This window comes from Cydia strobilella, chromosome Z, assembly GCF_947568885.1.
Source record: "Cydia strobilella chromosome Z, ilCydStro3.1, whole genome shotgun sequence".
Lineage (NCBI taxonomy): Eukaryota > Metazoa > Arthropoda > Insecta > Lepidoptera > Tortricidae > Cydia > Cydia strobilella.
The window spans coordinates 32,955,106-32,971,182 of record NC_086068.1 but is presented as its reverse complement, the minus strand read 5'-3'; the positions used below and the strand labels follow the sequence as shown (position 1 = coordinate 32,971,182).

At 38.6% G+C, this 16,077-nt stretch overlaps 1 protein-coding gene and 1 pseudogene across 4 annotated transcripts in view; one reads left to right on the top strand and one right to left on the bottom strand.

Moving 5' to 3' along the window:
* Positions 1–16,077, bottom strand: part of LOC134754152 (diacylglycerol kinase eta) — a 259,912-nt gene that overhangs the window by 139,648 nt on the left and 104,187 nt on the right. The gene's annotated exons all lie outside the window — the stretch shown is intronic.
* On the top strand, positions 400–4,807 carry LOC134755077 (uncharacterized protein K02A2.6-like; annotated as a pseudogene).

Here is a 16,077-nt window from a genome sequence, read left to right as displayed (position 1 = left end):
TGTATTAACAATTTTTTTTATAATGCAATGCAATTGACATCTAATTTCGACAATACTTGGTCTGAAAATGCGGAAGCTAATATAAGAGCTTTCAACTGAATAATATGGCATATATTGCTGTTATAATCCTTTTCAATATGGATGGTATAGAAAGGATGCCAACCTCTTATGGCAGAATTGTTGTAAAAGCGTAGGTTGTTTTTGGTAGTATTTCGGTGCATGGTGGCGCCGCCTAATTACTGTTTCTTGATCGACACTTTTCATACATAGAGATTTGGCTCTGTTGTATATGCATACATGTATCTATAGCGGGTTCGGTGCCTTAAGGTAACACTTTGCATAAATAAAGGTAGTGTGATTTCAACCGCCGTTAGTTTCACTTGCCGAACAGTGCTGTCACATACCGAACAGTGGCGACGAATCTACCCGCCCGCGTGTTAAAAAAAAGTGAAAAGTAATGTCTCATTTTGGAATTTTAACAAGCTTTGATCATAATACGGGAACGTGGCAGGTGTATAAACATCGGTTGTCGCAATGGTTCATCGCGAACGATGTAACCAAGGAAGCCGACGCTACAGGAGTGAAGCGGCGCGCGATTTCGTTGAGCGCACTCGGCGAGGCTACCTACAAGCTAGCGGCAGATTTAGCCTTGCCTAAGTTATTACATGATTTGCCGTATGAAGATATTCTCAAAATTTGGGATGCTCACTTTTCTCCAAAACGCTGTATTTTTGGTAAAAGGTTTAAATTTTATTTAGCGGTGCAAAAGGAGGGTGAGAGTTACACGGAATGGGCGGCAAGATTGCGTGGACTGACGGAGCATTGCAGCTTTTCAAATCTCGAGGAAGCATTAAGGGACCGTTTTATAATGGGAATGCTATCTGGAAAGGAGCGAGAGAAGCTGTTTGCTGTAGACCCTGACAAGGTGACCTTGGCGAGAGCGGTGGAGTTGGCGGAGAGCGTGCGCAGTGCACGCGCAGGAGCTACCCCGGCCAAGGCCTCGTCGTCAGCTGATCAACTGTTCAAGATCGCTACAAAACCAAGTGTTAGTGCTAATGCAAAAGTGAAGTGCGCGGTATGTGGTTTTAAAAATCACACCACAGAGCAGTGTCGGTTCGCTATCTATACTTGCAGGAAGTGTAACAAAAAGGGTCATCTGAATAGGATGTGCAAAAAAATTAGTTATGTGGGAAACGAGAGTGTCGATGAGAACGGCGATGACGGTGAGTTACTTAATATTCGTACTGTTAACGGTGAACCAATGATAGAAATAATTGACGTAAACGGGGTAAGAATGAAGTTTCAATATGACTGTGGCTCAGCGGTTACCACAATTTCGGAACAGGTGTATTTACAATATTTCAAACATGTGCCGTTATCCCAACCAAATAAGCGGTTACATACTTATATAGGCGGTAATATTTGCTGCGTCGGCATCGCCCCGTTACTGTTTTCTTTTTGGGGCAAACCTCATACGTTTGACGTTCATGTCATTCGTAATGGGGGGCCACCAATTTTAGGTAGGGACTTTATGGCTCACTACGGTTTAGAAATTACCACACCCATTAATTTTTGCGAATCGTCAAATACCTGTTTAGATATATTACAAAAACAATATCCCGCTGTTTTCTCTGACGAGCTAGGCACTTTCAATAAGTATAAAATAAAATTATTTTTAAAAAGTGACTCAAAACCCATATTTTTTAAGGCGCGCCCAAAGGCCTTCGCTTTGCGCCAAAAAGTTGAAAACGAATTAGAGCGATTAGTACGAATAGGTATATTAAAGCCGGTCGAGTACTCGGAGTACGCGTCGCCGGTAGTGCCAGTATTAAAACGCGATGGCTCTTTACGGCTCTGTGCAGACTACTCTGTCTCAATTAATAAACAGCTGTTAGTTGAACAGTACCCGTTACCCACTGCACAAGAATTGTTTACCAAATTGCATGGCGGACAGCAATTTAGTAAACTAGATCTCTCGCAAGCGTACGCGCAGTGTGTTCTTGATGATGAATTTCAAAAACTCACTTGTTACAGATTAGTATATGGCTTAGCAAGCGCGCCGGCTATTTTCCAGCGGGTTATGGAGTGTGTATTGGCAGGTATGGACGGAGTTTTATGTATGTTAGACGACGTGTTGGTGACATGAGCTAACAGGGAGGAGCATTTGCAACGAGGTTGCGGGCAGTACTTCAAAGACTACAGGATGCCGGTCTAACCTTACAAAAAGCTAAGTGTGACTTTTTCAAGGACGAGTAAGAGTATTTAGGATACACTATTATCAAACACGGTTTGAAAAAGTCACCCAACAAAGTTGAGGCTATTGTAAATGCCCCTACCCCGACCAATGTAGCCAGTTTACAGTCATTTCTGGGCTTAGTAAATTACTATAGAAATTTCGTACCTGGTGCTTCGTCACTACTTAGTCCGTTATACCAATTGATACAAAAGGGAAGCAAATGGGTTTGGAATACTGAACATAACGACGCCTTTTTGGCCATAAAAAAACATTTGAGTTCAGATCAGCTGTTGGCCCACTTTAATCCAAACGCGACCATAATTTTGACCACGGATGCATCTCCGTACGGTCTGGGCGCGATTTTATCGCTTATCGATGCTGATGGCGTCGAACGTCCAGTGTCTTATGCTTCTCGAACGTTAAATGCTGCCGAGAAACGTTATTCCCAACCACAGAAAGAGGCCACGTCAATAATTTTCGGAGTCCGTCGTTTTCATCAATATTTATATGGTAGGACGATTCCTTTTGTTTTGCGTACTGATTATAAGCCCCTAATATCAATATTCGGTCTATACAAGGGAATTCCAGAGGTGTCAGCAAACAGATTACAACGCTACGCTATGTTTCTAAGTGCTTATAATTATACAATAGAATACATACGAAGTGCTGATAACAGCGCCGACTACCTTTCCCGCGCATCCCTGCCCGATGACTCATGCACCGGGTCGCAGTCGGGCCACTAAACCAGCGCAGGGGCAGATTTTATTGACGATCGGGCTTCATACATTAATTTTGTCGTTGATGACACAATGCCAATCACATTCAACACGTTGCGTGAGGAATGTATTAGTGACTTAACTTTAAGGAAAGTGATAAAATATGTTCAAGACGGGTGGCCTAGGAAAGTGTCTGATTCAGATATACGGCCTTATTTTTTATGTAGGAACCAACTTTCAGTTGAGAACGGATGTCTTATGCGAGGCCATAAAATAGTGATACCTACAAGATTTCAAACAAAAATATTAGCTGAACTTCATAAATCACATTTAGGTATCGTAAAGTGCAAAGCGGAAGCACGGAGTAGGTTATGGTTCCCAGGCATAGATAAGACAAATGAAAGTACTATTGGGAGCTGCCTTGTCTGTTCACAGCTCCGGCTAACACCTCCCCGTGCGCCGTTGGCTGTATGGCCCTACCCTCAGCAGGTTTTCTACAGAATACACATAGATATACTCGGACCGATTAATAATTAGTTGTCGTAGACGCCCATTCTAAATGGGTAGAAGTATATTTTATGAACAATACAACTTCGAATGCAGTTATAGCTAAATTATATGACTTTATGTCAAGATTCGGTCTTATGCATACTCTGGTTAGTGAAAATAGCACATGTTTCTCGTCAAATGAGTTTGCGCATTTTTGTGCGGTAAATGGGATTTCCCATATAACTTCTCCCGCTTATACCGCGGCCAGTAATGGACAGTCCGAAAGTTTCGTAAAGGTGGTAAAAAAAGGTATACGGGCATGTTTACTGAGTAATACTGCAAAGAAAGTCGATCAAAATTTATTAAAATACCTATTCGACTATAGAAACTCAGTTCACACCACTACGGGCGCTTCGCCTGCCCAGCTGGTATTCGGGCGAAAACTTAGTTCGCGCCTGGATTTCATTGTACCTAATGTACCTGCCGCCGCGCCGCCCTCACCTGACACTCTCGCTGACGTTGTGCATTTTAAACAGTGTTTGCAGACTAAAGCATATGGTGCCACCAATAAGCAATGTTTTAAGCCGGGTGATAAAGTTATGTTTAAAAAATATATAAATAACAGTAAATTTACATGGAATAGGGGTGTAATAATTAAGAGATTGGGTGAAACAGTATATATTGTGCAAGACAGTGTAACTGCATTGCAATTAAAAAAACATAAAAATCAATTAGTAGCTTTTAGAGGGACAGAGATTAACAACAAATATAGTGGCACTGTAGACATAGATACTTCCATTGAATCAACATCGGGTGACGAAATTGACCTTTTGCAGTCTGAGCTATGCGGTGAAAAACCCGAGATGACTCGTCCAGACACAGCGGAGCCACCACAGTCCCCCACGGTGGAGAAGAGCGGAACCACGCCGACATCTACTGCGACGACGCCACCCGACCTGCAGACAGCGGAGGCCTCGCCGCCGACCGCGTCAGCTGATGACGGAAATCACGACGAGTTCTTCGAAGCACGAGAACAGAGCCACGGCACAGAAGGTGCACAAGATACAGAGACTCAACTCGAAGCCGTAAGTTCGAATAGAACGGCTAGACATATGTCGTTGCGTCCTGTCCCTAAGCTCAATTATAAAACCGTTTTTTTGTATTATGTAATTTAGGTGGTAGTCTTAATTGTTAAATCAACGATGCATTGTGAAACTATTAGGGGGAGATGTTGTATATGCATACATGTAGCTATAGCGGGTTCGTTGCCTCGACCCCTACTTAAGGTAACACTTTGCATAAATAAAGGTAGTGTGATTTCAACCGCCGTTAGTTTCACTTGTCCCCTGTCACATACCGAACAGGCTCCTTTATATAGTCTCCATTCTTTTCAAATAGCTTGAGCTCTGTGACACTTGAGTTTATTCCATTCCACGCCATGAACGTTTCAGGCTAATACTTTATAAAAAAATATAATTGAATCCCAAAAAACAAATAAAAATGTATATTACCATAGTTTAAAATATTTCGTAAAAATAAATACTAATCACTTAAAACATATGATTATGTTACAAAACTAAAAAGATAAATTTTAATATCGTCAAGTCTCATTGTGTAAAACGGAACTCAATTACAATAGAGCTTTACTTTGTCTATCGACCGAATCGATTCCGCCATCTTGTCAAATCGTTTGGCTTGCGTCATCTATCTGTCAGTTAGTACGAGAGCGTGCTTTGCCTTGTATGCGTCTATGTTTTGTGTTTCGCGTTTGCGTTGTTTGGTGTTATTTTGATTAAGGCGACGGGATATGGCATTTTCGATTTAGACCTTACTTTGCGCATATAATTTGTTAAATGAATCGAATTTAAACTGTCGTGAGACATACTAACATTAAATCATTTTACGGTTTAGACTCACTTGTTTTAGTCACTCGCGCGACATGTTTCGGAGAGCCTAGGTCTCCTTTCTCAAGCACTAATAGTGCGAGCAGCGTTCACGACGACCGTGTATTGCGTACATTGTGTATTGCGTGTATTGTGTACGCAATACACGGTCGTCGTGAACGCTGCTCGCACTATTAGTGCTTGAGAAAGGAGACCTAGGCTCTTCAAAACATGTCGCGCGAGTGACTAAAACAAGTGAGTCTAAACCGTAAAATGATTTAATATTGTTAAATGAATGTTTAATAATTGCATTAAATGACCGTTAATTTGTTTACAAAGAAGCCGTGTACCGACTCCCCACGCCATTATATTTTTTATTTACTGTTATTCTCTACAAATCGACACTAAAAGTATCAAAAATCAAAATATGGAGTTCCGTTTGAACAAGCCATAATACAATTTTGTCTTGAATTGTTGTGTGATTTTGAAAGCTAGATAACCGAACTACCAAATTATTATCGATTTATATTTTACTTACAAAGACAACACAGAAATTGAATCTTAAGTGTAAACTTTCGTACAATTTCCATACATTGACGACGCCACTGTATTACAATTATTCTTCCCTACAGTAGCACGACGCCTTTGATGTCGCGCGATGCCGCCGCCAGTGTAGGTACTTACGCTGTCACATGCAAATATGCTAGGGTTGTCACAAAATGGGAAATAAAACAATAGGGTATTTGACAACATTAAAAATATATAACGAATTGCTGTCATCCTGAAGGATAATAAACGAATAAAGTATATTTCACTATATTTGAATGTAAATTATGTTTAGTTTTTTAGAATATAAACGAAAGAAAATTTAATATTTTTGGAAATTTCATCAGGGACGTGAACGCTCTGTGATTGGTCAACGCTCGGATGACGTCACACGCGCGTAAACATTCTTGATTGCCTTGAGTATTTTAACTGTTTTATTTGTATTTAGTTAATTTTAGTTATTGTTCCACAGTTTTCTGATATATTCCGATTTATCCGTATATCTAGTAGCACAATATTCATAAGAATCTCAAAATGGAGCCGAAAAATGTGAAAGCTGATAGCGGCAACCTACCAGACATAGACGCATCAATAATGGTTGCACTTTTCTTTAAAGATAATCCGGATTACTATGCTGCGGAACTTAGAAATGTAAAAACAGCTATGTGAGTATACGTCGAAATTGTTTATTTACGAACATTTCGATTTCGATGATACGAATACGACGAGGATATATATACAGAATACGATGACGAGAATCACTGCACTTTAGTTTGAAAGAAAAAGTATGCTACTAACTACCTACTAATGCTGAAAGAGCTATGTTATGAGGTTATGTAGTAATACATTAAATACATAGATCTTGTTTCGTTAAATACAACAAAATCCGCTGCTTTAACTACCATATTTATTTACAGTTTACAATATTACTTACATCGAAGTGGTCTTCACACATAAAAACATTTGTATGCGCTAAAATGCTCTTTGGGTCTCTTCGCGCTAGTTTTAACCACATTTTTCTTTTTTGGGATTCGTTGGAACGGAAACAAACAATTTATCTGGATTTTTTATAGTCGTACTTGAACATTGCGGCACTATACACCATTTATATACCATTTTACAGTGAAATAATCAATTCAATGCACATAAACCATAAGAGTTACTAAGGTCATTGACTGAGTTTACTCGCGTGTGACGTCACACGTGTCACGTGATTAGCCCCTTTGCAAAAACAGCGTTTAAGGCGCGTTCAAAATAAATAAACTTTAACATTGATTTTTTATATTTAATACAGGAAATTTCACGGAAATATCAATGTAGTGTAATTATTAAGTCATAAACAATCAATTAAAACCATTTTCAAAAATTAGTCAAATAGCCTATTGTGATTATTACTATTCTGATGTAATCATTTATTCATATGTACATTCAAAATAAATAATTCATCGACTTAAAACAAAACAGCAAATAAAATACCGACCGATTTTATTTAAATAAATGGCTTATATGAATCAATAAAGGTCAGATATGCGTAATTATTATGAATATAATATTAATCGTAGAAACCAAAGAGAATAAGTAATAAATTGCCTTGTTTTTACTGTTTTTGATACCTATTAAAACTATAATTAAGCGTTTTTATTTACATTTACATGATCATGATGATTACGTAATAATCCCTGATGAGCCATCAACTGATCCTGTACTGTAAGTAGAGTAAAGAGTTTGGTCAAAACTCAGCAATTTGGAATTTTGGTTTAGGTCTTCTAAGTACGTACTGATGAGATGAGCCCTAAGGGGAATTGTTTCAATGGTATATTTGTGACGTTTTCAACCAAAAGGTACCACATTGTCGCTTGTTGATAAGGTTGATTTCTAATTGAAGCTATATGGAAATAGCGCCTTACTGACAAGCGAATTGGTTGGAAATGGCACATTTATGCTGTAGTTCACTATGTTATATTTTTTTTTGTTAGGAGGGAAAAATGCATTACGCATACCACCCGGGTGCGGGGGGTGACCCGAGTGGTTATGTGGGACTCCCGTCTAGGCTAATGAGGCCCACGGTGTACCCACTAAAAAACCCCCCATATGCCGCCTCGCCGCCCTATTGGTGGGGTTACAGGAACGCTTGCGCTTGTCATCTGCGACCCCACCGGCGGCAGCCGCCCACGAGCGCGGCTCCTTCGCGAATGCCCGAAGGCCCTTCACGCTAGGCGCGCCAGATGGTAAGACGCGCCTTCCTCCTCGGCTTCCATTCTGTATCGTAGCGGACCCCCCCGAGCCCGCCACAAGGAAGCCACGGGCGCCAGGAATTTCCCCGGCGCCCGGCGACAGATCAGGTCTATGGTTCTGCCGCAAAACCACAACTCGGCTGCAGAGGACAGGAAGAACGGCACATCGTAACACCGACACTCCTCTTCCTCTGCAGCCCCACCAACGCCGCTACAGCGGAACGGCCCCGCCAAGTTCGCAGGGGATAGGGAGAGTGGCGCATCGAAATACCATCACTCCTCTTCCCCTGCGATCCCACCTCGGCCGCCGAGGATAGGGAGAACGGCTTACCGCAATACCGACACTCCTCTTCCTCGACGGTCTACCTTCGGCGCATCACAAGCGGGCTAAACCAGCCGACTTGGAGCGTCCTCCTCGGGCCAGCCCGCGACCCAAACAGGTCGGCCCTGGTTGCCTCTTCGCTTCACCGTGGGTGACCAAGCCACGGTTACTAAGCCCCTCCACCACGACAAGGTGAGCAACCCGCGGGGGGTAGTTCACTATGTGGTTCAATTTATAAGTAACCGTAATTTTCCTTTTCTCCTTCTCTATCAATTATTGTTTTTCTGTGTATGGTTCCACTATAATTTTCTTTTTTTTTCAGTGTCAAGGGCAGAGAAACAATTCGAAGAAGAATTGTAGATGTTTATAAGTTCTTTGATCAACTGAAACAAGTATCAAGTCATGGATCACTAAGCTGCGAGTTGGAAGCAATGGAAATTATAGCAGAAACTCGAAATGAATTAATGTCCCAATTTAAGTTAAAGTGCAAAATGTGCAATGAGATATTCATGATACATAATGACAACCCAATTGATACTAATGAATTGGATCTCAACACAAGTGCCGTGGCTGGTGCAGTGACTATTGGATGTGGATATAGTCAACTTACAGATTTAAGTCCTGCTATTGGAATTCCTCCAATGAACAAAAAAATATTTTCCAAAAGGTTGGACGTGGTTCACAAAGTGTGGGAAGGTGAGCTTTATAAATCAATGGCGGATGCTGCTGAAGAAGAGCGTCGGCTGGCCATGGAGGAGAATAGGGTCCACTCCAATGGAATACCGATAATAGACGTTATAGCTGACGGGTGTTATGGGAAACGATCTTATAAAAAGAACTATTCTTCTTTGTCTGGTGCAGAAGCAATCATTGGAAAACGGACAAATAAAATATTATACCTGGCAGTTAAAAATAAATACTGCTGTATTTGTGCTCACGCAGAGAAGAAAAATGTCGAGGCTAAAGATCAAACCTGTTACAAAAAATTTACAGGTAGGTATTTTATATTATTATAAAAAAAGTAAAATAAAAACCCCCTTGAAGATATTTATCCATTTATTTTCTTGTCTTGTTCCAACTTATAATGGTATTCACAATGACAATAATCTCGACCGTTTGTTAGCACGACTCCAAATCAACTAACAGCCGGCGATCGCCCGAGTGTCGTTTCTTTTTATACCCAATCAATAACCGCCTTCAATTTCAAAAGTACTCTTAATTTTAAAACAAATTAAGTTAAAACTTATACACTAAAAACCCTACAATTATGCATTATTAATAAACCCATACTATTATTATAAATGCGAAAGAAACTAAGCAATTTACATACTTACGTTTATTTTAGGTGCATCTACTGGAATGGAGTCCGAGATTTTGGTAGAAGGATTTAAAAAAGCATTGAAGTGCACAATTTAATATATGGAAGATTAATATCAGACGGAGATGCAAACACGTATGCAAAAATAATTAACGCAAGACCCTACGAAAACTATGCTGTAGAGAAAATTGAGTGCCGCAACCATTTGTTGAGAAATATGTGTAACAAGTTCGCTGCTATCGGTGTGGATACAAGATACTGCTTAAAATATAGAAAATATCTTACAACCAAAAGAATTTTATCCATAAGAAAGGTTGTAAAAAAGGCCATCGCGCACCAAAAAAAAACAGGAACTCACTTCATGACGACATAAAAATTGCGTGTGATCATGCTTTCGGCCGTCATACTAAATGCAAAGAATACTTTTGCGCAAAGGGTTCGGACGATACAGACACTATTGAACGCCAAATGTTCACCAACAGCATTTGGCAAAGAATAGTGCTAATAATGACCCGACTTGCAGCTCATGCTAGAAGCTTGATTCTCGATGTTGACAGCAATTCTGTAGAGCGGTTTCATAGTATAGTTGCTAAATTTGTAGGTGGAAAACGAATCAACTTTAGCCAACGATACCAATATGCAATGCGGTGTTATGCTGCAGCACTGTCATTCAACTTACAGGCGCCCATGTCTATACTATATAGAGCTATAGTGCAAAAACCTTGTGTTAATGAAATCCAAAAAAATTAGGAAAGAAAAGAAAATTGCCAATAAATATAACCGAAAAAAAATAGACTGTTGCAGAAACAAGATTCGAAGAACTACGGATAAGATTGTTTGAAGCCAGACATGGAAGAAGCTATGATGAATAAATCAAAAATTGCTTTTTTTGAAAAAAAAAAAAATAAGAAGACAGAGATAGAATAGAACGAGAAACTATACTCCAGAGTGGAAGCTGCGAATGGCTCGAATTGCGCAGAAATCTTTTGACAGCATCAAATTTTGGACGCGCGATAAAAAGAAGAATAGACATAAGCTGCCAAAATATGGTTAAAGATATATTATACCGGTGCCCATGAGGAAAGGGAAAAAATTTAACCTCGCATTCCATTTTTCATTTAGCCCACAAGGAGTAATAAATGTTATACAATGAGTGAGAGAGAGAGAGAGAGAGAGAGAAAATTTATTTAACATCACAAAACATTATTAAACATAAAATATGTACTTAGTAGTTTACATACTAATGTACCTAACTAGGTACATTACTTCTTAACTAAATTAATTGACATTGGCATTAAAGACAGCGTGATGTTAAAAAGGAGTCTCGACTCAGCATAATGTTGCAGTAATTTTACTGCGACGCTGGTTTTCAGTCGGATCCTATAAAAAAAAATAAACACTAAGTACCTATTACATAATAAAAAGAAAAAAGAAAAAAAAAATAAGTGATAAAAGGAAAAAAGAAACATTAAGTATTAAGAACAAATGTGAAAAAGAAAGATAAAGAATAGGTATATGGAAGGTGTATGAAATGAAAGTGTGCATTGTGTTGTTGAGTGTGTAGTATTATTATAAGTACTTAAAAATTATAAAGGATTTTTGTGTTTTTGTAGGTTAAGATATATTTATACGTAGGTAAGACTGATACTGGAGTGTAAAGTGTGAATGTGCGTATTTGTAAATAATATTATATTTAATGTCATTATTGTATGGCTGGGCTATAATCAAAGATAAGAGGGTATTGCTCTACCGCCAAGAGGTAGTTCATTTTGTATCTGAAGAAGGTGTCGCTTAAGCTGTGTTTTAAAACTTTTAAGAGAATTTAATATCTTTAATGGCGGAGGTATATTATTCCAGCACTTAGTTGCTGTGTATTTAAAACTACCTCGAAATGTAAGTCGAATTATGCTATTTAATTTTTTTTTAATTTTTCATACATAATAAATACATAACGTTTGCTTCCCTAGTATGAAAGTGCCTTAGGGCGAGCTGGCAACGTTTATTATTGCTATCTCTTTTTATTTTCACGAGGCAATGTCATGACGACTTTTTATTTCGACTTTTTTGGGCATAGATTATTCAAAGCCGGGTCTAGATCCTTCTTTGTTTAAACCGCAACAATCATCCCACAGATATTAAATAAAAAGGTTGGTTAATACAAAAATACGAATTAGAATTATGACGTCTCTTCGTCTTTCTCGCTTCCTGTTTTGTAATATGAGTTAAGCATGAGGCGATTATCCACTAGATGAATCGTCTAAAATTAATACAGATTAAAAATCTTTACTTGCACATCACGTAACGGAATAATTTTCAAAGGTTTCTAAAAATGGAAAGCGGGGTTTTCATACTGAACTTAAAGAGTAGTGTCAAGCTTTCTTTCCGCTACCTCGGGTCGACGGTGACAAACAATTTCTCACCGGATGCAGAAATTGACGTTCGGATCGAAAAAGCCGCAACGATGTTTGGGAAGTTGAGTACAAGAGTATGGCAAAATAAACATCTTAACCGGAAAACCAGGATGGTTGCTTATCAAACGTGCATCCTGAGCATACTCTTGTACGGGGCTGAGACCTGGACATCGTATGCCAAGCAAGAACGTTGTCTTAACGCTTTCCCCATGCGCTGCATCCGTAACATGTAGGGCATACACTGGAAGGATAGGGTCACAAACGAGAGGGTGCTTGAGATTGCTCAGCTGCCCAGCCTCTTTGCGCTGCTAAAACAGAGACGCTTACGTTGGCTGGGGCATGTGCAACGAAAGAAAAACACGACATGATATGTCACTTCTAATAAGTAGGTCAGGACGGCGCAGGATCGGGAAAACTGGTGTGCTCTCTTTTCGGAGGCCAAGATCCTCTTTGGGTCGCTGAGCCATATCAGTTAGTGTAGTTAATAAGTAGGTCTTAGTTTACCTATTAATAGTCCTACTACTCAACAAATAGTTAAAGTTTAAAAGTTTCGCCATCATAAATACTCCTTAGATTAGAAACGATAAATGACTGCCACTTAGAAATGTTCTACTTTATTCAACCTTCAACTGTCAACGTCATTGGTGTTGTTGTTATTAATTTTAGCATTTAACTTGAATGTCCTGTAATTGAGTTTTAAACGAATAATAGTTTTATTAAGTACATTTAAACTCAAAGTTTCACTTAATAATAATAAGAAAATAAGGGTTGGACTAAAGCAAAGGGGGTGCCGACACTTTTTCATCGGAGTGATGTTATTATGACACCTATTTTTTATTATGTTATCGTAGAGAATACGCTAAAATAAGCATGTTTTGTAGTAAAAACTTTTCTCTAAAATCAAAAATGGCCGAGATATTTGACCCGCAAGTTGAAACCACTACTTGACAAATTAAAATCAATCATTTAGAACAGTAAATTTAAGTAACAGAGACAAGATAGGTGCGACGACGCGAAGCGACGAAGCGAGGTTGACCGCGATGATCGCGATCAAACAGAGCGCGAAGCGGAGCGAGCGAAGCGAGTTTAAGGAAATGATCTGTGAGTGTAACACTCATGAACTCATGATGAAACAGTTCCATGATGCATCTTCCGGCAACATCACCGTTACTCGAGCATTTAGATGCTCCAGATGGGAAGGACGGATTTCCAGACAACCATCAAGGATTTGCAAAACAAATTACTTACTCGTGAAAATCGTATTGGAAATAGTGATAATTTTACGTGATAATACTAGTACTGTATGATTTTAATTGAATAATACCTAGGTTGTAAACTATTAAATTTGAGGTAGATAACCTTTTTTTAAATAAATGAGTACTAAAGATAAGATTACACAATCGTGTACGTTAATTTATGGATGAAATGAATTACATAATAATAATCGTATTAAACTTTTAATAAAATCAAATAATGACCTCTTAAGGGAGGTTTATACTAGCAAGAACTTGCATGCAATTCTCAATACATTGCGGTATTTGATAAACATTTTGTATGCAGTTAACCTTAGTAGTCAGCAATCTAACGTAAATTGCATGCAAGTTCTTGCTAGTCTAAACCTCGCTTATGATTCATAAAGAAAGGAGCTTAATCTAGTAAACAAATATCACTTCCATTGTTCTACATGAGTCTATCACAATTTAACAACATGTTAGTCGCTTTAATTGCAATGTCCCAATTGTAAAAAAATAAAATATTTTATTTATGTAGGGACTTGTTTACTTTTAGTTAGATGCAATTAAGCGACCTGGTATCATAACAATGATAATCATAGTAAGGACAAAATCAATTGAGTACAGCCAGCTGCAGATAAACGTGACACCCAATGGATACAAACTTTGGATGCAGGGGGTCTCTCTGCGGCTGATTGAAAATGAGACTGAAATATTACTTGCTGGGCATTCATAGGTTACCTGCAATGTATGGTATAATAGCCTGTTCCAATATGGATGGGATCTTGATAAGAGTTCTTTATTAACTTTAGATTTTTCAAATAGTAACAAAAGATACATAGTTAGTTACAATATTACGTTTATTGTCCAATAATCACATGCACAATCGAATTTACTAGTAAATCTCCCACTCCCAGTCATATCTCACGGCGGCGTCTTCTACAATATCCTCCGAATAGCAAGACCGAATAGTTTCTAACGTTCGGTTGGCAGAAATTCGCAAATATTTCTCTTTTACTCCAATGAAGGCGGAATTGGAGTGATAGAGAGATGCCCGTAATTTGTGAACTTCGATTTTCGCGGTTACTTAGTCCAGTTACTTTGCAGGAGTAATCTGCATGTGAAACAAACGTTGGGTGAACAGTGCACAAACCTATCACTCTTTGATTCCTTGCCCCCTGGCATCAGTGGACGCTCTCAATAGTAAACACGTAAAACGTTTGCAAATAATACGATCACTCTATTCTTAGCCATAATAGGCCTATCGATTTATTTGCATTGGGTATCCTCTATGCTATCTCTTGGATTCTTTCTTCATTTTTATTTATTAAAAAAACGCCGATATTTCTGTTGATACTAAGTGACACGTAAACAATGTCATGCTAAACACTCATAGTGACAGAACTGGATTTGAGTTTTACAGTCAAATTAGATGTTTAAGTCTCGCAACGTCGCAATCATAAAGGTGTTTCATACTGGAGATTTCATTACAACATTTTTACACAAAAATGGAATGGAATGGATGGAATGGATCTCTAAAACCGAGCCTAATTTAGCAGACGTTAATTAACATTTCTAACTTTAAATCCTAGTCAGGAATACGCTGTTTAAATTTTTCCCCTTCCTCATGGGCACCCTGTATAAGCAGTCAATTGACCATGTGGCTGCAATTCAGCATGGAAAAACTCACGATAAAGACGCATTGGACCAGTTATCTCGAAAAGAAAATGTTGAAATAAGTAGATGCGGTCTGTTTATTGATGAAGATATACCGTACTTGAGAGCATCACCAGATGGTGTAGTAAACGAAAAAATTATCGTTGAAGTCAAATGTTCAACCACAACTTATAAAGTTGGAATTGAAAAAGCTGTAGAAAACAAAAAAAATCCGTTTTATACAAAAAAATAAAAAAGGGCAACTTGAACTCAACAAGGAACACCATTATTATTATGAAATTCAAGGACAGTTACATGTCACAAAAAGGGACATGTGGTTGTTTGGCATTTGGTCTGGGGAAAATCTCCCAATAAAAAGTATACAGTATACACGTAAGATGCCTATTAGAGATCCGGCATATATAACTGAGGCTATTGCGAGAAGGGAAGCCAAAAAAAGACCCCAAGCCACAGTCTGCCCGGACCAGTCCACCTCTACTACAGTCACAACGAAAGCCATTTCCCCGGATCAGCCTAACATCAGCCTTAAACCTTCACCTAATAAATAACCTTCTAACCACCTTTTTGTTTCCTACAGGTTGGACATTTACAATAATTTTCTCGTTTACTACACCATCTGGTGATGCTCCCAAGTGCGGTATGTCTTGCTTGATAAACAGACCACATCTATTTATTTCAACATTCTCCTGTCGAGATAACTGGTCCAAGGCCTTTTTCATGATTTTTTCCTTCCTAAATTGAAGCCACATGGTCAATCGACTGTTTATACAGGGTGACATTAAATTGGTGATACAAAATCAATGTTTTACATACATCTTCCCTAAACTAAGCCCCTCAATTAAGTCTGATGCTTTAAAAATAATCAAAAGTAATTTGTTTAATTTTTTTATTTTATCCCGTTTTTTTAGGCTTCACATGGTTATCCTAACATACTGATAAACAAAGAAAAGGTTAAATGATTTCAAATGAATATTTTCCTCTTTGGTTATCAATCACCTGCCACAGTTTATGAT